Source organism: Lepidochelys kempii, chromosome 7 (genome assembly GCF_965140285.1).
Source record: "Lepidochelys kempii isolate rLepKem1 chromosome 7, rLepKem1.hap1, whole genome shotgun sequence".
NCBI lineage: Eukaryota > Metazoa > Chordata > Testudines > Cheloniidae > Lepidochelys > Lepidochelys kempii.
Window position 1 is genome coordinate 23,676,193 of NC_136386.1, and position 21,227 is coordinate 23,697,419.

A 21,227-nucleotide genomic window follows, 5' to 3' on the forward strand; every position below is an offset into this window, starting at 1 on the left:
GCAGGCCATGTGGGAGGGCAAAAGGAAGTGGGAATGGAGTACTGAGAAGAGATAGAATAAGTCCCTGGACAGTTCGAAGTGTAATTTTGTATCAAATTCTGTAATGAATGGGGAGCTAGTGTAGTTATTTGAGGGCAAACATGAGAGTTTCACTTCTGTGTCCATGGGAGAAGGTGAATAGTGGCATTGTGCATGGTTGGTGGCTGGAAAGCAGGGACTCCACAGAGAAAAGAGTTACAACTATTGAAGTGATGGGAGGGGGGGGGGGCCTGGCTACGGAGATCAACAGAGGGGGTGGTGCTGAGACTGTGGAAGGGTGTGGGAGTAGGTAGAGTTCTGAACATCAGGGGACAATATGGGTTCAGAGTCAAGGACAATGCCTAAGTTATGGTCAGTGGGGACAAATGGACAATCTGGCTGAGGAGGGTAATAGAAAAGAATGATTTATTCAGCAAATTTCACCTTTTGCTGTTTATGGAATGTTCCTGGCCAGATTGACACAGGCTCAGAATTGGTCAACAAAATGTTTGCTGCTGCTGCTGCTTTCGTTTTCACTCTGTGACCTGGTTTACAAATTGGAGTTTTGTTGCTGAGTTGTGATGGGTCAAGTAAGTCAGTGCTTCTGTTCTGTGACTGGATTATTATCATTCTTAGGATACGTATACATTACAGTTTACGTGGGTAGAATTTATGTCGCTGGGGGGGGAGGGGGGAAGTGTGAATAAGCCACCCCCCTAAGTGACATAAGTTATACCAACCTAAGCACCAGTGTGGACAGTGCTATGTTGGCAGGAGAGCCGCTTCTGCCACTCGTGGGGGCTGGAGTAGTTAAAACGTCAGGAGAGTTCTCTCCCATCAGCTTAGTGTGGCTATATTCGAGAGCTTATAGCAGTGCAGCTGCACCGCTGTGAACTCTCTACTGTAGCCATGTCCTTACAAACAGGTTTCTGATGTGAATGCTTCCCCATGGTCAGTCTTAAATTTGCTTTCCATGTGTATTCAAAGTGCAAATGTGAAATGCACATTCCATAAGCATTCATGCTAGTAAAACTCAATCACGTAAATTCTTGTGCACACTGAACACTTGGGGCCCAAACATTGCTGAGGCAAATTCATTCAAGAATTCAGCTATATATTCATGGGAATTTTTTCTCACAGCTCTTAGAGATTATGAATATTCTATATTTATGGCATAATAGGCATGCATGGTATTTTACAGTCAATTAAAAAGGCAAGGTCAGTGGCCCAAGGAAAATCTAAATTAGACCAAAGCATAATGAAAGTGATGGCAGACCAATGGGCGTGAGGAGAGAAGAAATAATCTTAAACAACAGGAGGGTTGTTATACTCTTTGAGAAGCCTGGTGTCCTAGGGGGTTGGATCAGATAAATTATTTTTTCACATGTTTTTTGTGTCAATTGTTCAGGTATAATTTAACTGTATGTCTTTGGGAGCCTTGGGTTTGGGGATGCTGCTCTTGCCCCAAAGAGCCATGTGTAGGTACACAGATACATAGCATCTCCCAGCTTGTGCAGGTAATGGGCTTTTTTGTGGGGAGGGAGGCATCAGATCATTCAGGCTGTTGATGTGATGAACAGAGGAGCAAGGCAATATTTCAGTGGGAGAGGAAGAGAAAGGGTGTAGAATCACCTTAATAGCAACTCTTTGTATTTAGACTGGGTAAGAAGCTCAGGGTAGGAATGTCTGCTACCCAAACTAGCCTTTATTAAGTCAGACATGCTGGGTGAGGTAATATCTTTTATTGGACTAAGCTTTCAAGCTACACAGGGGCGCATACCCATGGTCTCTCGAGACTGAAGGATGCCTACTACTAGTACTACTTTCAAGCTACACAGGGCCTGAAGAAAAGCTCTGTGTACCTTGAAAACTTTTCTCTTTCACCCACAGTTGGTCCAGTGAAAGATATTACCTCACCCACTTGTCTCTCTAATATCCTGGGACCGATGTTGCAAACAACAATTGATTCAATCAGTCAGTCCCAATGTTGCAAACGGTGCTGAGTTGAGTGAAAACAATTTTCCACCAATTTTCATTTGCATCTGAAAATGTCATTCCATTTTACCATATGCATGACCTTTCCCCATTCACTGTCTGTGAATGCTTGAGCCCTCGAGTTTTATTAGGGTGTACACTAGGGAAAAGCGAATATTTGACTCCAGCACTTGAATGTTGGCCTAAAGTGAATTTCAAATTGTATATTCAGTGGGAAATTGAAAATTCATTCTACCGTTGCTAGTTACAGAAGTCATGTGATTTTGTTTCTGTTCCCTTACAGTGACTTACAGTGTCTAACCAACAGAGAACATATTGCAAATAATTGCAAGGCAGTGTTCACAAACCCTCTGCAAAGCTCAAGTTATTCAGAGAAGAAATTTGTGAATAGTTTTGAATAATGAATAAACTCTAGGATGTTGTGATCTGTTCATGGACAATCAGCAAACAGATGATTTAAAAAAGAAAAATCCATTCACTTGTTTTCTAAAAATTATTTGATCACCTCTAATTGCAAATTGTATTTGACAGACAGTGTTATTGCCAGTGATAAGAGAATCTCAAAAAATGTCTAGGGTTGGTTCATTTTAAAATCCCAGACATTTAAATGCTGATCAGATCAGCAGACAGATTGATAATAAGAATAACTATACATTTCTGTTGTGCTTTTCACTGAGGAGTGACTCTCAAGCAATGAATACACAGCACCATTAAGCTGCAGCCAGCTCTGGAATGGCCAATATAACAGTGTGGGGAAGGAAATTTTTGCCAAAGAGAATGGCAGCAAATAGCTCCATGGGATCCTTAACGTGTGCACAGAGCAGTCAGTCTCATCTGAAAGATGCCCCATCCAATAAGGTTTTGTCTACTCTAGGAAAATTAGGATCCACAAATCACCACCAGTGCAGCTCCACTAGTAACACAGCAGAAAGTGTAGTGTAGACAGAGCTCAAGGGGACTTTACCAGCATGTCACCTAGCTGAATTCAGTCTCTACTATAGTGTCCACCATTGCTACATCCAAGGGGTGAAGGGGTACACTGTTGGAGAACTACATGCCCCTGTTTTACTAATGTAGCTGCAGCTTAAATTGCATTGAGCTCACTTTATCTATGTTGAAAGGCTGAGTCAACCCTGCTGGGATTTGAACCTGTGGTTCCAGGGAGTCTGGGTATTTCAAACCTAAGGCTGAGTCCACTAATCATCCCCTTATCTAAACTACCTAACAGCTGAGTCTGCCAAATTGGGCTGGAAAACTCACACAAACATGCTTCCCCCACCCCGGCATTTGTACTCCTGGTGCCAAGAAAGCCCAGAAGTGCAGAGGGGCTCAAAGAGGAAACAATCATAGTTTTAAAAAGTTGTTATAATGGTTTGGAACCAATTCGAGTTTTGGTTGATAGTTCAGTCATTTCTTTTTTGATCCAAACTGGTTCACCCAGTCCTAATTGACATCTTTTAGAAGTGTGCGTGGTGGCGCTGTGATACTGAGCTATCACACTAAGATGCAAACATTATTATCTTGTGTCACTGGCCTAGAAAAGCCCAGTCCCCCAAAAGTCCATTGCTGGACCACTTGGGGCAGGAAGGGGCTGCTTGGATCCCTGCAACTTAACAAAAAATTCTTTCTCATCCCAAAAGCCCATCTCCTGAGTATAGGCAGAAGAACTTCAGGTTCAAGGCTGCCAAACACTGTGATCAATCACAGAAGACAAAGACAAACCACTCCAGATTCCCCCTCCCATATGGTCATTGAAAGCATCTTATGAAAGTCTCAAATGCACCCAGAATGTGTACAGACAATTCTGGTTTTTTTATCATGTTTCATTGGCTTCGCTTATTTGTATGAAAGTTGCTGTTTCAATGTCGAAAACAACCAACCAACAAACCCCGCCACAACTTTGGGATATTCCCTGGCTTAGTGCCACAGTCAGATATTGTGATAAAACACGGAGGATGCAGTTTCAAATTCTCCATCCTTGTATGGAAAGTAGATTGGCATACATAATTCATAAGAAATAATATAACCTCTCTGATTTCTTTTAGAATATCCATGAGCAGATGCATTATAAATTCCTTACTTGAAATAATTCAGCAAATCCCTGTCGGAGCCCCTTTGATCATCCAAGGCAAACTCTTCAATGATTCCTTCCCATAGTGCTCCCCCAGCTTTACTGGCAGATAGGAGCCCCAGGAGATCCTTGTCACTGGGACCATCTTCTTTGAGTCTAAAGACATCAGATCAATCATGGCCTCAGAAAAATAAGTTGGCATCAGGCGCCTCGAAGTCAAGAATGTGGCATTCCTACACAGTGCATCCTGTCCTTCAGCTGTCTGCTCCCCAGTACTGGCTCATACTAATAGACCTGAGTCATTAACTCTAGCACCCTCCCAGGAGCCACTGAAACTGGTTACTTCAGCAACTGTGACTGATCAGACATCTCTGATCACAGCAGGGCAACCAACAATATATCAGTGCCCAGAATGCCAGAGGCCCATGCAGAAGCACAAGACTTCTTATGCCTGTCAGTACCACCATTGCCATTAATTCAGGGCAAAGACCCTCATGCAGCACCAGGGTCCAAGAACTTCAGCTCTGGCACCACTCTGTGGTGGACTCATTGACTATTACTTCAACCTTGTCCAGTCTGGTACCAGCTCCTCCCTGCCACAGGGCACCAGCAGCTAGGAAGCCTTCTATGCTTCTTCTGGTGCCACATTCCCAGCATAGATCTCAGTTACAGTCACCAAGGACCCTTCTTGGTACTTGTACCTCCTTGGCTTTCCAAATACTCCAATTCTTCATCAGACTCCAAGGTGGGCTCTCAAGTCTCACAATACCAGGAGTCAAAGTCTCATTCACACATTTATGGATGCAAATCTGACAGAAGTAGAGTCAGGGTTTGGGAATCTTGGGTCAGATACAAATAGGACCAAGTATCATACAAATCTCCTCAATGGTAGTACTGGATATCCTGGGGAATACTCCCAGCATCCAGATCAACATTGCCTCTGCCTCATAGGAGCAGATCCCCTAGGAGACAGCCTTCTCCAGTCAATACCAAGAGGCTTGTCACAGTTGGTACCAAGCAACCTATGGACTTACAATTACAGAACTTACCTCAACCTGCTTGGGAGCTGCAGCCTACACTGATACCGGAGGACCATCCCTGGGAGCGTTCTCTCTTGCCTTCCCTTCATGGATCTTCCTCATCGCATGATGAGGCCCTGGGCCAGAGGCATCCTCCCCAGTTCCAGATAATTTTAAGAACTCCTACCAACTACCAAGAGTTCCCCAGGAGAATGGCTGCTTCTCTTGGTATACAGGTGGAGCTAGAGGAGAAGAATACTCACAAACTGATGGTTGTATGCAGTGTTGTTGTAGCCATGTTGGTCCCAACATATTAGAGAGACAAAGTGTGTGAGGTAATCTCTTTTACTGGACCAACTTCTGTTGGTGAGAGAGACAAGCTTTCAAGCTGCTCAGAGCTAAGAAGAGCTTGTCTCTCTCACCAACAGAAGTTGGTCCAGTAAAAGATATTATCTCACCCACCTTGTTTCACAAACTGATTGACATTTTACATCTTGCTACCGCAGGCAAGGTAGCCCTGCCTATAAATGGTGCCATTGTGCAACCTATTAAAACAGTGAGTGTAAGCCTCTTTCTCAATTCTATCAGTGGCCAAATGAATGGAACACAAATACCAGGCTCTATCCCAGGGATGTGAGCAGTTTTATTACATCCTATGCGAGGCTCGCTAGTATTGGCCATGGTGAACGAAATGAGTTGTCAGGGCTGGGCTAAAGTTACCCTCAAACAAAAAGATGCCAAGAAGCTTGATCTCTCTAGGAGAAATATTTCAGGCTATGGCACGTTTACAGCTCCTCCTTGCTAATCGTCAGGCCCTATTGTCCTGTTACAATTATTCAAACTGGGAGGCAATCTCGCAGTTTGCAAATAAACTGATGGAAAACTCTAGAGAAAAATTTCAGTCCCTTGTTGCAGAAGGTCGCCTGGTCTCTCAATCTGCAGAGTTCCTTGGAAACTGTGGATTCTGCTGCCAGGGCCATGGCTACAGGAGCGACTATGCGCAGTCCCTCCTGGGTGCCCTCCTCAGGGATTCTTGCTGTGGTGTAACATGTAATTGGAGACCTTCACTTTGAAGGCTGTGCTTCATTCTCATACAAAATGGATGTGGTATTACACACACTAAAGGTATGTCTACCCGGCAGCTGGAGTCAGTCTCCCAGGCTGGGTGGGCAGACTAGCACTAGCTTGCTTCAAGCTAACATACTAAAAATAACAGTCCGGCTGCTGTGGCTCTGGTGGAGACTCGGGCTAGCCACCCAAGCTCAGACCTGGGTCAGGTGGGTCTGAGTGTGGGTGGTAGCTGGTGTTGCAACCATCTGCTGGTGTTGCAACATTCCCATATCTATTTTTAGTATATTAGCTCAAGTCCCTCTAGCGCAAGTCTGTCTATCCCCTGGCTGCAGTGTAGACATACCCTAAAAGACTCTACAGCAGTTCAAAGTTCGCAGGCCTCTACACACCAGCTACCAAGAGGACTAGCCTAGGCAGCAATATTTCCCCTTCTGTCAAGCTGACCAATCCAGGAGAAAGCATAGGTCTGAGAGAAGCAGGCCTCTTTCTACTTTCTCAGTCTCTTCCTATAGACATCCTCAGGCCTTGAAGCCATCAGTCTTGAGTCCCATGTTAAGGACAGCATAGTATGCAGCCTTCAACATACTGGCCCTTCTCCTCCTTTCCAAAACAGGTTACCACATTTCCTACATGCGTGACAGTCCACCTCCTCCAACAACTGGGTGCTAAGAGCACAGTGGAATTTGGGGTATGCCCTGCATTTTCTTTCTATCCCCCTGCACTGCCACCTTCCCTATGCCACTTCAGCAACCCCTTTCACAAGCCTGTACTAGGACAAGAAGTGCAGACTTCTACATTCTTTGGGAGCTAGAAAAGAAGTTTCACCTCTTTGTGAGAACAGGGGGTTTTATTCCTGATACTTCCTAATACCCCAAGCCAGAGGAGACCTCAGACCCATGCCAGACCTTCAGAACCTGAAAAAGAAGATAAAGTCCTGTAGGGTGTCCCTGACTATGATTATCCCTTTCCTAGTTCTGGTATGCTGCCCTCAACTTCTAGGATGCCTACTTTCATGTGGCAATTCACCGTAGCCACAGGATGTTCCTGAAGTTTATCATAGAAGATTATCATTACCAAGTCACCTTTCTGCCCTTTGGCCTTTCATTGGCACCAAGGGCTTTTATCAAATACATGGAGGTATCAGCGGCCTACCTCTGCCAGAGAGATGTCCACATGTATCCTTACCTGGACGACTGGCTGGTTCAGGGTCTTTCCAGACCCCAGGCATCCTGGGCCTGAAAATAAACAAAGAAAAGTCTATGTTATCACCTGCACAAAGAATAGAGTTCATTGGAGTGGTCCTATACTCAACTGCTGCCAGGATTGTTTTGCCTCTTTCCAGATTTCAGACAATACGGAATCTCTGTGTGTCCCTTGAGGACCAACCATGCAGTTCCAGTGAGAAATTGCCTCAGGCTCCTGGGTCACATGACTGGATGTACATAAGTGACGTGTCATGCCAGGCTTCACCTCAGAGTGTTCCAGGCATGGCTCAAGTCAGTCTATCACCCACCCATTCACCACTTGGACAAATGAGTATACATCCCAGATGGGCTGTTGTCCTCTCTGGGCTGGTGGGTGAGCCAAAACAACGTGTGTGGGAGAATCCCCTTCTCTTCACCTCTAACCTCCATGACTTTGGTAAGGAACATTTCAGCCAGGCGTAGGGAGTGTATCTGGACAAGATTCAGGTTGAGGGTTTGTGGACTGCTCCTGAGGCCAAGTTACTCATAAACATTTTCAAGTTGTGTGCAATGTTCCAACTGTGTCAGCAGTTTCTGCCTCATACTCAGGGCAAGTCTGTCCAAGTTCTCACTGACACCAGTGGTGTTTTATGTGAACATACTCAGGGTGCAAGTCAGTCAACCTCTGGAATTTCTGCATTTGGAATTCAGCCACCCTCAGGGTATTTCACTTTCCGAGTATTCAAAATGGTCTAGTGGATCACTTTAGCAGATCCTTCAGCTTAGGCCACAAATGGTTTCTCAACACACCAGTTCTAGCTAGGTGTTTTGCACAAACATTTTTCCAGCAATGGATTTGTTTGGTTGTTACTTGCCAGAACAGGAAGTGTCCCTGGTTCTGTTCCAGGGAGGGTCACAGCCCTGAGTCAATCTCAGACTCTTTCCTGTTTCCATCGGACAAGGATCTGCTATATGCATGTCCACCTCTACCCCTGATTCCCAAGGTCACTCTGAAACTGAAACAAGACTGAGGCAGAATATTTATAGTGCCATTGTGGCCAAGGCATCTGTGGTATTTTGCAATATGCAGGTTATTCACTCAGGAACCCCTGCTCTTGCTACTAACCAGAGACCTCATTATTTATAACCAGGGGTGGGAGCTGCATCAGAACCCTTGAGTGCTGTACCTCACAGCATGGTTCATCAGTAGTTAATTGCAGAAGAGGTGCACTCTTCACTGGCAGTCCAGAAAGTCTTTCTTAATAGTGGAAAATCTACAAGAGCTGCTCACATGAGTAAGAGGAGGCATTTCTCCATCTGAGCAACCTCCTGTAATGTGTCCCTGACTCTAAGATCCAAACAATTATGGACTATTTCTTACATCTTAAAGAATCGGATGCAGCCTTCATCTCCATTAGGGTGCATCTGGCTGCTATTTCAGTGTTTCGTCCTCAAATTGATGTTAGAACTGTATTTACAAACCTTATCATGACCACTTTCCTGAAAGGGCTGGATAGCTTGTTCTCACCTATCCAAGATCCAGCACGAATTTGGGATTTGAATTTAGTGGTTGTCTGGTTGTCTGCTGTTAGAGACCCTCAGGCTTCTTGCTTCGTTCTACACCTTTTGGGAAAGATAGCCGCCTTAGGGCATGGCTACACTGGAAACTTCAAAGTGCTGTCACGGGAGTGCTCCCACAGCAGCGCTTTGAAGTGTGAATGTGGTCTCGCACGAGCGCTGGGAGAGAGCCCTCCAAGCGCTCCTGGTAATCCACCTCCATGAGGGGATTAGCTCCGAGCGCTGGAAGCGCGGGTCCCAGCGCTTGGAGCCTGTTTACACTAGCGCTTTAAAGCGCTCTGACTTGCTGCACTCAGGGGGGTGGTTTTTCACACTCCTGAGCCAGCAAGTTAGAGCATCATAAAATGTAAATGTAACCAAGCCCTTAAGTGCCTATCACTTCCACTAGGAGAGCTAAATGCACTTGTCACTGATCATCCATACACCATCTTCCACAAAGACAAGGTCCAGATTAGGCTGCACTCTGAGTTTTTCTCAAAGGTGGCATCTGATTTCTACCGGAATCAGCCCATACACTTACCAGTTTTCTTTCCAAAGCCACATGCTCACAAAGATGAACAAAATCCGCAAACATCTGATGAAGTGAGCTGTAGCTCACGAAAGCTCATGCTCAAATAAATTGGTTAGTCTCTAAGGTGCCACAAGTACTCCTTTTCTTTTTGCGAATACAGACTAACACGGCTGTTCCTCTGATACTCTGGATGTGAGTCATTGAGCTTTGGCTTACCTAGATAGGACAAAGCCCTTTCAGGTTTCTTCCCAGCTCTTTATTTCATATGCAGAGTTTCTGAGAGGTTAATCGAGTACAGCACAGCGACTCTCAAAATGGATCACCCGCTGCATCACTATGTTGTATGCTGCCAAGGGCGTAACAGCACCGTCTGAGAAGCTGACAGCACACTCAACCAGAGCACATTCAGCCTCTGAAGCATTTGTGGACATCTGCCGGGCAGCAATGTGATCTGTACATACGTGCACCAGACATTATGTACTGGCTGCTGCATCAAGGGACGATGCAAATGTAGGAAGAGCAGTCCCTCTTCCCATGAGATGCCAACCCCCATCGCTTTGGATAACAACTGGCGAGCCACCTACAGTGTAATGGACATACGCAAGCACTGGACAAAGAAAAAATGGTTACTTGCTGTCTCCTGCCTATTGTTCTTCAAGATATGTTGCATATGTCCATTAAGCAGTCTACCCTCCTTCCTAAACACATTGGAATCTACTGGCTTTCCAGTGTGAGGGGCAGGGCAGCTACACCCTTTAAACCCTCCACTCAGAGCACGAGGGGCTGGGGTGTGGGTGGGGTGGGGTAGGGTGGGATCACCCCTTCAGGTACCCCTAGAGAAAACTCTGTAGCACTGGTGCACAGGACATGCATGCACCTACATTGTAATGGACATATGCAACATGTTACAGTTACGAGAAGGTGAGTAAATGTGTTTTTGGTCAGATAGGCTGCATAGCCCATATCAGGATGACACTTGCAAATGTAAACTTCGGTTTCAACAAGTTCTTGGGCATGCAGCTCTGAAATTCACTTTCCATAAACTTTAATGCTTGGAAAGGCCCAGCCACTGGGATGCTTGTGAAAGATAAATATGCAAAGGACACAAACTAGGCAAAATTGAATCCATGTGAAAAAGTGGAGTGAATATTTGGGGACATTTTTTCCCCACCATTCTCCCAGCTCTTCTGGAAACTCCAGAAGCATCTTGCATTGCAAATGACCATCCTCTCTTCTAACTGCCCTCTCTCCTCAGTACTTTTCCTTCTGAAGAAGGTGTGTTGCCCTGGGCATGTTGTCTTCCAATCAGACACAAACGACTGTTTTTATAGCATCTGCCTGCATTATATGAACTTCTGCATCATAGTTATTGGCCTGCTGTAAAACACTTTTCCTTTCCTTGATAAATTAAATTCTAAAATGACATTGTCTGTTTCGTCATCCCTTCTTCAGGCATACTACTTCTGTGAGGCCTTCCAACAAAAGTTCCAGTGCAGAAGTTAAAATCATAAATATAATTAATTAATTTCAAACATTAATTAAAAGTCTGAGCAATCAGCAAGAAACCATGTGAATCTAATCAACTCAAAGATCTTCTCTCTGTGGGGAATAAATCCCCTTCCCCAAGAGCAGTTCTTTCTTCCTTTTGTTTACTGATGTGTTTCCTCCCACCCTTCCCTATCCACCATGGTCTGTTGTAGTTTTTGTGTTGTGTTCTTGATCTAATTTAGATTGTAAGCTCCAAGGGGCAGGGATCTTGTCTTCACATTTGCCTGTGAAATGCAACGCACACCTATTGTGCTATAGAAATCGTAATCATTTATAGAGGTGATTGCATGGCATGCTCTAGATGTGGACGTCCTCAGAGTTTTAGGGGTAGTGGGTGATTGGGTCTGAAGTTTAGGTTTGTTTCCATTTTTAGTTATTTATATAATACCTATTGCTAACCTCATCTACCTGCAAAATTCAGAGTGCTCGCAACTCCTATTAACTTCAGTGGGAGACAAGACACTCAGCACCTTGCAGAATCGACTCTCTCAGAATGTGGAAATGTGCCAGTGTCCTCCAGCAATGGAGCTTTCCAGCTGAAAATGTAGGATCCAGATTATGCATTTAATAGAATTTTACCAAGTCAATTATCAATTTCAAATAAATACCAAATAACGTTTTAGAAATACATTTATGGTGCAGGGGGGGCACTAGTTCTATAGGATAGTTTACTACATGGTAAATAGATCATATATATTAAATATATATTTTAAATATACAGCTGCTGATTAACTCCCAATAACTCTCTGACGTGGAAAGGGAGAACAGAAGCCCTGGACTGATTTCTTGATCCACTGCGCCCTTAGGAATAAGTACATTTTACCACTGCTCTTGGCCAGATGCGGCACTATTCGCAAATGGTCTGCTCTTGCGGCTGCTGCCGTGATCCACATGCCGCGGTCATTTAGGCAGCAAAGGCAGTGGGGTGATTTACCCAGTGGTGGCGTCTGTCGCCATACTCTGCTCACAGGCCTCTCCCGTCCTTTGAAGATTCCCCGTTGTTTGGGCTATTAACATACTTTCTGGGTGGATGTTTATCTTCTTTGAAACTTTTACAGCAGGCACACTGTGAAAGAAAACCCTGAGAAGCTCTTTCTAACCAAGCAGCGGCAGAATCCTTCAGTGAGCGTAATGCAACCCAGCCAGTGCTCTCTCCTTTATTTCATCAGCCTCTAATACCTAACAGTTCTGTAAGTAAACATTTATAGATCAAATCAAAAGCCTGCAAAAGGAAGCACTCTGGATAGATTAGAAGCTAAACTGATCTAAATTAGAAGAGATGCAGAGATAACCTTGCCAGTCTAAAAAGCATATACTATCAGTTGCACGCAGATAATTAAATGAATGAGCCCTTTTCTATTGAACAACTGATATGCGATTGATAAACTTAATTAATAATTAACTTTTTAATTAAATATCAATTTAAAACAAGTGTGGTAATATGCCACTTGCATTTAATGTTGCTGCTTTTTCTTCGTTAAAGGGCCATCATTAGGGTTACAGGTATCTGTTTAAGATGCTGCTGTGTGCCACAGAGGGAATAAATGTGTCCGCTAGGTACTTGCCAGTGATGACAGGGCGATAAACAAGAGCAACCGAAGACAAAGCCAGCATCCAACTTCAGAGATGTAATGAAAGCTGCGATTAAAGAGAATGTTCCAGGCCACTAACTTTTCTCCCAGTGAAGGTCTCAAAGCACATGTGTGTGACTTCATTTGGTATTAAAGGGGGGTTGCAATGCACACAGAAGGGCTGACACCCTGAAGCTTTCACTCTTGGTAGACATTCTAATCACAGCTTCATGAATGAAGAATGAGTGAATGAATGAAGAATGAAACAGTCTGACTCTGTTCAGATTCTAGCCTCAGAGCTTGGCCTAGGTGAGGAGTGAAAGAGCTGGGAGTTATTGTCTTGTTTGAGCATAAGATTTATTAAGAAAATAAGGGAAAGTGTCTTTATATTTGAGGTTGTCTTTTCCCCACACTGCATCAGTGTTACTCCTGTTAATGCTAATAGTAGTAGTTGACCTCCCTCAATTGGAGCTCCCATTAATAGTGGCTCCTCTCAATGCATCCATAACTTGCTTTGTGAGTGTAAATTGCATTAGTCTTAACAGGGATCTTTTCTGCCCTCCATTTACACATACAAGTCCTATGAATAGAAATGGTGGCTCTCATCTCCTTTTCAAAATCACAGATAGAGTCAACTGACTTCTTTAAAATGGTGTTTGCAGACATTAATTCATGTTGCACTGCCATTCTATTGACCATGTTCGTGTCCTCTAGCTAGACAGGATCTTCACAAAAACAGTGTACTTCTTATTCACTATTTTCCTGTTTAAAAAGTTACTTGGGGAGCTGTACCATGTGACTTAAGAGACCAGTCATACACCACAAGTAATGAAAAATGACTAGAAAAAGTCTGACGTGAACAGCTCATGAACAACCCACAAGTTGAAAGTTGTTTCTTCAAATAGTCCAGCCAGCATTTACAAAAAATAAATATGGCTGAAGAAATCAGGGGAAATGTGTGAATGACTTGCAAACAAGGAAAAGAGAAAAGTTGCAACAAATAATTCAACCAGCTCTACATATAATGTCTGTTAAACTTCCCCACCCTGATGCTCCACTGTAAGTCTTTTTAGCACTAGTGGGGAATTTGAGTGAAGATTCAGGGTAGTATATTTTTGTCCCCACTCACATCCACCTGGAGTAAGTAGTGCGTATAGTCTGTGGTATACTCTCCAATCTCCTTCTGCCACATGGCATTTACTGTCAGATGGAAAATATGGCTCCTGAGATGGCGCCATCTTGGACTGAGCACCAGACTCAACTATCCGGTGGGAATTACTCTACTGGTGAGAGGATTATTTCTTTTCCTGATATGTCTCATTAGAGAACATTCTCACATCTCTGCATGTGAAGGGAAGATGAGTTCCTCCCATAGGGAATGTTAGCCCTGGCCATGGTTTCCTTTCTGAAAACCTCATTTGAAAAAGAGGAAATTGTTGGTGGAGGAAGTTCCTGAAAAGGAATCTTTTCAGATCCTTATTTTCGTCGTTTTTTTGGGGACACCCAAAGGATGGAAATAAGTGGCATGGCTGCCTTGAGTTATGGAAAAATTACAGTAAACTGTAAAGGGTGTGACAGCAAGAAAACCAGCTTATTCTCCATTTATTGTACAATATTTATCATCAACCCATTTTGTATATTTTGCTTTCTTTTGTGTAATCTTATCACTGGGGCTAAAAACGATGTGATTTTTTGCTCCTTTGAGTAGCTGCCAAAAAAGCACTTACGTTGGAGTTATGTGTATCATTTGGCTAGCACATCACATAATGGTTTTTTTACAGCGAATATTTAACCATGTTTTCATCCTGTGGGAAAGAGTGATGAGTCTGTTTTGTAAAAATAAGACCTTGTGGCAATGTGGACATGCAAGAGATAGAAACATAATGCAACAAATTGGTTTCAACACAGAAATGAAGTAGTCCAGAGCACATACATGCTGCAATATTGGGTTTTGGTGCATTGCTCTCTCTCTCTTTCTCCCTCCTGTCTTTCTCTTATTTTGAATTGTTCTAATTTATGGGCAAAAGTATGCAGGAAACATTAATCTGGAGCACAAATGATTTAATTTAGCCAGCTACCTACCTAATTTTTGGGTGCAAAAAATTGTATGTATATGTTAATGTGTTTGTGTGAAGGTATAGTACCAGGTATATGGAATCAAATTCATCCATGATGTAACACTATGCAAGCCCATGGAGTTACATCAAGAACGACGCTAACGCTACAGTGGGTAGGTCTGGAAAATTTACATTGGACTCTAGTTACGGAAATGATAAGATATAGAAGAATAAATCTGATCATTCCAATTTCATCATGGAAAATGGAGCCATTGTAAAATCTGGTTTTATTTCCAGGTACCCACAAATACTCTAGCAATTAAGTGATTACAATTTGAAGTGGTCTTAAGCCCCTTTTCCCATCAAACCTGTTCCAAATGGTAGCTAGGAGATGCTCTATTTTACTCCCATGCCAAGCACCATTAACTTGAAATACATTAATGCTCTAATCCCCACCCCCTCTAACCTGCTCATTTTATAATTTACAAACTATAATTGGCAGTCTCTCCTTCCTCCCTCAGCGAGATGTAATAGGAGATGCTGTAGTGAGGTCTCTTGTTACTAAAACTGCAGTATTTTGAACTCTGCCTTCTGTTTATTTTTATCTCAAACTTTATAGTACTGTACGCTAGCCTTCGCTGAGTAACCAAATAATCTTGTTGCTGTCCCTCACCCTTCTTTCCACACACCCTTGCCCTGCTGCTCTGTTAAGCACACATTCCTGTTGCACCGTGTCTGAATTTAGGTCCTGATCTGAAACTGCTTAAGTATGTGCTTATCTTTATTCACAGGAGCTATGAATAGTCCACAGAGGTGAGTAAAGTTAGGCACATGCCCAAGTGTTAGTTTGTAAGCTCACTGGGGCAAAGATCAAGTCATCTGAACTTTATTGTAAGGCACTTAGTATGCTCCTGAGCACTATAAAATAAAATTAAACCCCCACAATCAGGAACTTATAAATGTGTGCTGTACATGTTGTGATGCATTATCCTTGCTCTTTTGTGTGTGCTGCTTCACCATATTCAGTAATGCTAGCTCTCCTGGGGCTTTGATCTTGAGAGGTGTTGGGCATCCGTACCACCCACTGACTTTCAAGGTAGACTAAGGTGCTCAAACCTGTTGGTCTCCAACCCCTAAATCATTAGTGTGAATTAGCAAGGTTTTATTGTACCACAGCAGAGTTAGACAGGGTCGTCTTATACTGTGTGAGCTCCTTGGGGCAGGGATTGTCACTTCTTAAAAGTCTGGAAAGCACCCACCACATAATGGGTATTGCCATAAACAAAGAATAATAATAATTAGAGGATGGGAAAAACTCCTAAATTCTGTCTACCACTTTCTCCATTGCTACCGCAGGTAGAGCTGCACTAGTGATGGTTTATGGCTTTAAAGTTGCTAATACAGACAAACCTTGTTGGAAATCAAACTTTTCCCCACCAACTTGCTTAACTGGTTGGGTGAGCAGAGATCATCCACTTCCAAGCATGAGTAGAGCTTCACCCACATATGTATCGCAAGAAGAGATTAAAGGAGCAAACAATGTGAGAGAAGGCCAGTCAGAGTTGGAAGACCAGTCGCTAGAGAGAGAGACCGACTTCATTTTGGCTGACAAACGCTGTTTCTTCCAAAAGACACCATCTCCATGTTACATCATTTAATCTTTCTATCATACAGCAGGAGAGAAGAGGAAAGAGACCACACATAATAGGATCATAATGGGATAGGGTCCAGGACGTTGGTAGGTCTTCTTCATGTCTGCCCCTTGAGCATTGACAGTCATGATAATAACAAGCCATGTTAGAGAAAAGACTCTCTGCTTTCAGCAGAGATACATATTTGATGGGGAAGCTGATATACTGTAGTAGCAATGCCAAGAATTGGGCAATGCAGGTGATACCCATGAAAAAGTTACAACGGGAAAAAGTGCTAGAGACAGGACCCTGCCTTCAGGATGTAACCAGGCAATGAGAGCTGGCAATGCCTCTGGCTTTTTTTAAAACGGATTATGTCACGCTTGATGGATATCCTGTTGGAAATTTGGACGTGGTGGCTCTGTGGGATGGTACAAAGGTTTTTCTCTACCATGTGCACACATCTAGTTCAAGTTAGCTTTTGCTAAACTCTTTCATTATTTTTGTATCGAGCTTCCAAACTGTTAGTTGTTATTGCTCGAAACACAACACTTTCTGAGACTTTTTTTTTCCTAAGCAAAATTTATTCCACCTACATCAAGCCTGGTCATTCATGGTCTATATGAATGAAGTGCAGGGAGATTGGATAGGTGAAATTCATCCCTTCCAACCAGGGCTGAAAGTAACTTAAAGGACTTACCAGTACGCTGGAGTCCTGAGCAGGGGGCATGGCCTCAACCCGAAGCGGCGGGGCCTTTAAATACCTGGGCCCTTTAAATCAAGATTTAAAGGCCCCAGGGCTCCGGCTGCAGTAGTGGTGGCTGGGAGCCCCGGGTCCTTTAAATCACCTCCGGAGCTACCAGCTGCAGAGGTGGCTGGGAGCCCTGGGGGTCAGGCGCAATTTAAAGGGCCTGGGGCTCCGGCCGCCGCTACTGCAGCGGAGCCCCAGAACCTTTAAATCGCCAATGGAGCCATGCTGCCGCTACCCCAGGGCTCCAGCAGCAGGGCTTGGGCAGAGATTTAAAGGGCCCGTGGCTCCCCGCAGTGGCCAGAGCCCCGGGCCCTTTAAATCACCGCTGGAGCCCTGCCGCCACTACCCCAGGGACTGGACCGGCTTACTTTCACCTCTGCCTCCAACCCAAAGCCAAGGCATGGGACTGCCACACAGATTCTGTGGCTGCTACTCTAGCCTAGAGGCAGGAATATCAACCCCAGTCCTCTTGCACAGAGGTGATTCTCAAAACATGTGGATCTGTGGTTAATCTTCTGGCCTGATCCCAACTAGAATGGGTGTGGGGAGGAGAAGGAAGTAGGCAGGCACCTCTGCACGTGCATTCAATTGTCTGACCCCCTACATGAGGCTTAAGTGGTGTGGAGGGCTTTACACTGATCCTCTGCACTAGAGGTGAAATTAACCCTTTGATTGTGTACATACTTCTAACACTACATACAGTAATCATTTAAATAGGTGTTAGCGCATGGAGAAATTTATGCTTTAAAAATCAGGTATTTTTCAATCATCTCACTTTTTTTTTTTAAGTAAAGAAAAATGCCCAGTAAATTAAAACTAATTTTCAAGAAATATTTTTTTTCAGGAATTTCACGATAACTAGACTATTGGGGATATGTAATGCCCCATCACAAATTCAGAACGCCCATAGGTGGATTAATAAACTCTCAGAGATGGCTGAGTTTTCTTGTTTAATTTGATTATTTAAACAGCTAACCCATTTCTCTCATAGACATTTTTCTAGATATTATATTTTGTCTACCTATGCTGGAAATATTTTTCTAACTTGGCTTTTTTACTTCATAATGTTTTGGATAAATTGTTATTTCTGATTTTTCATCTATAATTCCATCAGTGGAAAGAAAATGTGTAATTTTTAATAAAATAATCTTAAATGCAATTATGTTAAAAACAAAAAAGTTTGCTTTACCTGAACTTACACTCCTTTTGTGTTGACTTTCCATAAATATTCCACTGGAATACCAGGTTACTATTAGAGAATACAAATGAGTCAATTTTGAACTCTTGTAAATCTGAGTATTTGCCAAGGAAATCTTGTCCTAAAAGTTTTAGTCATCCAGGAAGGAGATAGAAAAGGTGTCCAATCAAAGTTAGCCAAAACAATTAAAATTTTGATTTTCACATATCAGATATTCCAATGAACAATGTACATATGAAGAATTAGCTGAAGAAATAACAAATTCAAGAGAAAAGGAGTACTTGTGGCACCTTAGAGACTAACCAATTTATTTGAGCATGAGCTTTCGTGAGCTACAGCTCACTTCATCGGATGCATACCGTTTATGCATCCGACGAAGTGAGCTGTAGCTCACGAAAGCTCATGCTCAAATAAATTGGTTAGTCTCTAAGGTGCCACAAGTACTCCTTTTCTTTTTGCGAATACAGACTAACACGGCTGTTACTCTGAAACCTGTCAAAAATTCAAGAGAATTTCAGACTGCACCCTGAAAATTGCAGCTAGATAAAGGCAAAATTAATTGACTAACTTATTTGTTACAAATGTTTTGAACAGTAGTAAATGAAGTCAATAGAGCCTGAGGGTGTGTGCAGCTCAGGGAAATTTATACACGTGCAAATGTCCCTAAACCAGATAAGCCTTCAATGGAATTAGATCAGCAATGAATTTGGCCCACGGTCTGATAACCACTAGGACTTCATTTGTTCAGTTGGAGATATGGTTGCAAGGAGCACAATGCAGCAAGATTTTTTACAAGGCTGATTTTTGCTCAGCTGAAATCAGGAAGTACTAGAAATCTCATTTGACATCATTCTGTTCTCTTGAGATTTCCAATTCAATGCTGCAGAAACTTTTAGGGGATATCTTCAAGTTGGCGGAGTTAACTTGGGTGATGGGCACCTAGGTCAGACCACTTGGGTTAGCTCAAGTTTGAGCAGCCACGCTGTAAAGCCATTCCTGAGTTACTGTGTTCTCACTGGTACTGTGTTCCCCCACATGTGTCTCTAGCCCTTGTGGGGGCCTATCCCCTGGTTCTTTGTGCTGCAGTAAGCTGAGACACTCTATTATTCTTTCCCAGTGAATTCTGGGACAACCTGCCTGATCTTCTGGCACTGTGGGAAGGCATTGGAGAACTATCCGCACTTGAGTGATTTAGCCTGCATCATCACTGCAAAGTGGGTGGGCTATCAGCCCAAGTTGAAGCAAAGCCCAAGCTCTAGATTCTGCTCCAGCCAGGCCAGTTAGCCTAGACTGACAGCATCACTAAACTGTAGTGAGAGGGGTTTGTATATGGTTGGGAGAGGTATTAGCAGCAATACATGAGTAAGAGCCAAAGATAACTGTGCAGCGAAGACACACCCTTAAAGATTCTTATCTGAATCTGAACCTCTTCTGAACATTTTTTGGTGAAACCATCATTGTCCTTGTGTCCATGGTAATCAGTGTATTCTAGATTTAACCTCCAGCAATAGCAACAAATAGCTCTTGAACCATTAAAATATGCAGATGTTGTTTGGAGTCTGCTTATAGCAGCATATGGGATGTGTGATTTGACATTGATCTAAAGGGCACCAGTAACCTCTGCTATAGTGAATGCTGTCTTCGTTCTGCAGTTCTATATTAAGCTCACCCTCCTCTCAGAAGGGTGAACCAATCTGGTTTGTAAGGTTAGGGACAGGCCCACCCCTGACCTTGCTCAGGTACATTATAGGCATTTGACACTGTGAATTAACCAGAGACAAATAACTCCCAGCCCATTATGCTCTTTTAACTGCTCTGCCACTGTTTTGTATCAAGCTACTTAAACCCATTTGTTTGGCAACAAGCGAAACTTGACACTGATGGAGATGAGCAAAGTGAGGGGAGGGACCTGTAATTTCCAAGGAGGAATCTTAATTGGAAGGATTAATGCTCACTATTGAACCCTTTGGGAAAACTTTGCTTGATGTCTTGGGACGTTACAGTTGGGAATGGGCCCCAAGCTTCAAAATTCATATCTGGATCAGAATTTTCCCTGATTGTTGAAGATATTCAGATCTGGGTGTTTGGTTTGGCCCTTTATAGGTTTGAGGGCCAGTTTCAAAAGCTAGTGCTCCCATCTCCCCCCACATGCATGATCATGACAAAGCAGAGTCTTCTCTTACCTCTCCCTTGATGTGGTCACTGAGAACTAGCAGAATAGACTTCTTGGTAGAGAGCATATTCCTTCATCTTCACCCTGATAGCTCTGTCTGGGGCTAGAGAGATGGGTCAAGGACATCATGTTTTGGTTTTGATCTGTGCTCCAATTCAACCAAATCACCAAAGCAATGGTGCACAAGTCAGAACAGAATCCAGCTCAGGTCATGCATGGGTGGGGGGTTAAAGGGCAATTCAGAGACATTACTCCTATTTTATCCCATTTCTATAATATGTAAACGAGGGTGGTTTTGGTTTTGCAAGCTGAAAACCAGGTGCAGTTTGGGTTCTGGTTCTATTTCATGCAAATCACTAAAGTTTGGAAAGATTCAAATAAAAGGTTTTGGTTTGTGCGGAGCAGGAAGAGTCCCAATCAATGCAGTCAAGCACAGCAAACTTCAGTGTCCCACATGAAATCTCACAAACTAAGGGACCCCTTTGGCAATGAGGTTGGTGTGTCAGAAGCTGGTTCTGGTGGTCACCTTTACAGTCACCATCTGTCAGCATTTCCTTCAGAGATCACCATATACAATAGCTTGTATCCAGGCCATGCAGAAATCCCACCGGACTGAAACTTGGCCCTGCGCTAGGTTGTCCTGGATGCAATTAACAAACAAAAAAGTATACAATTTAGTTTGGCCAAAAATATAACATTCTTTCGTTTGCAGATGCACAAGTTCAGTTGCCTTTCCAGACTTATCAGGGATGAGTTAACTAGTTTGGGGAAAACAACAACTGACCTCAATCTGAGCCCAAAATTCAAATTGAACTAGAAATCCAAACACCAAATATAGCCTGAGGTTCAAA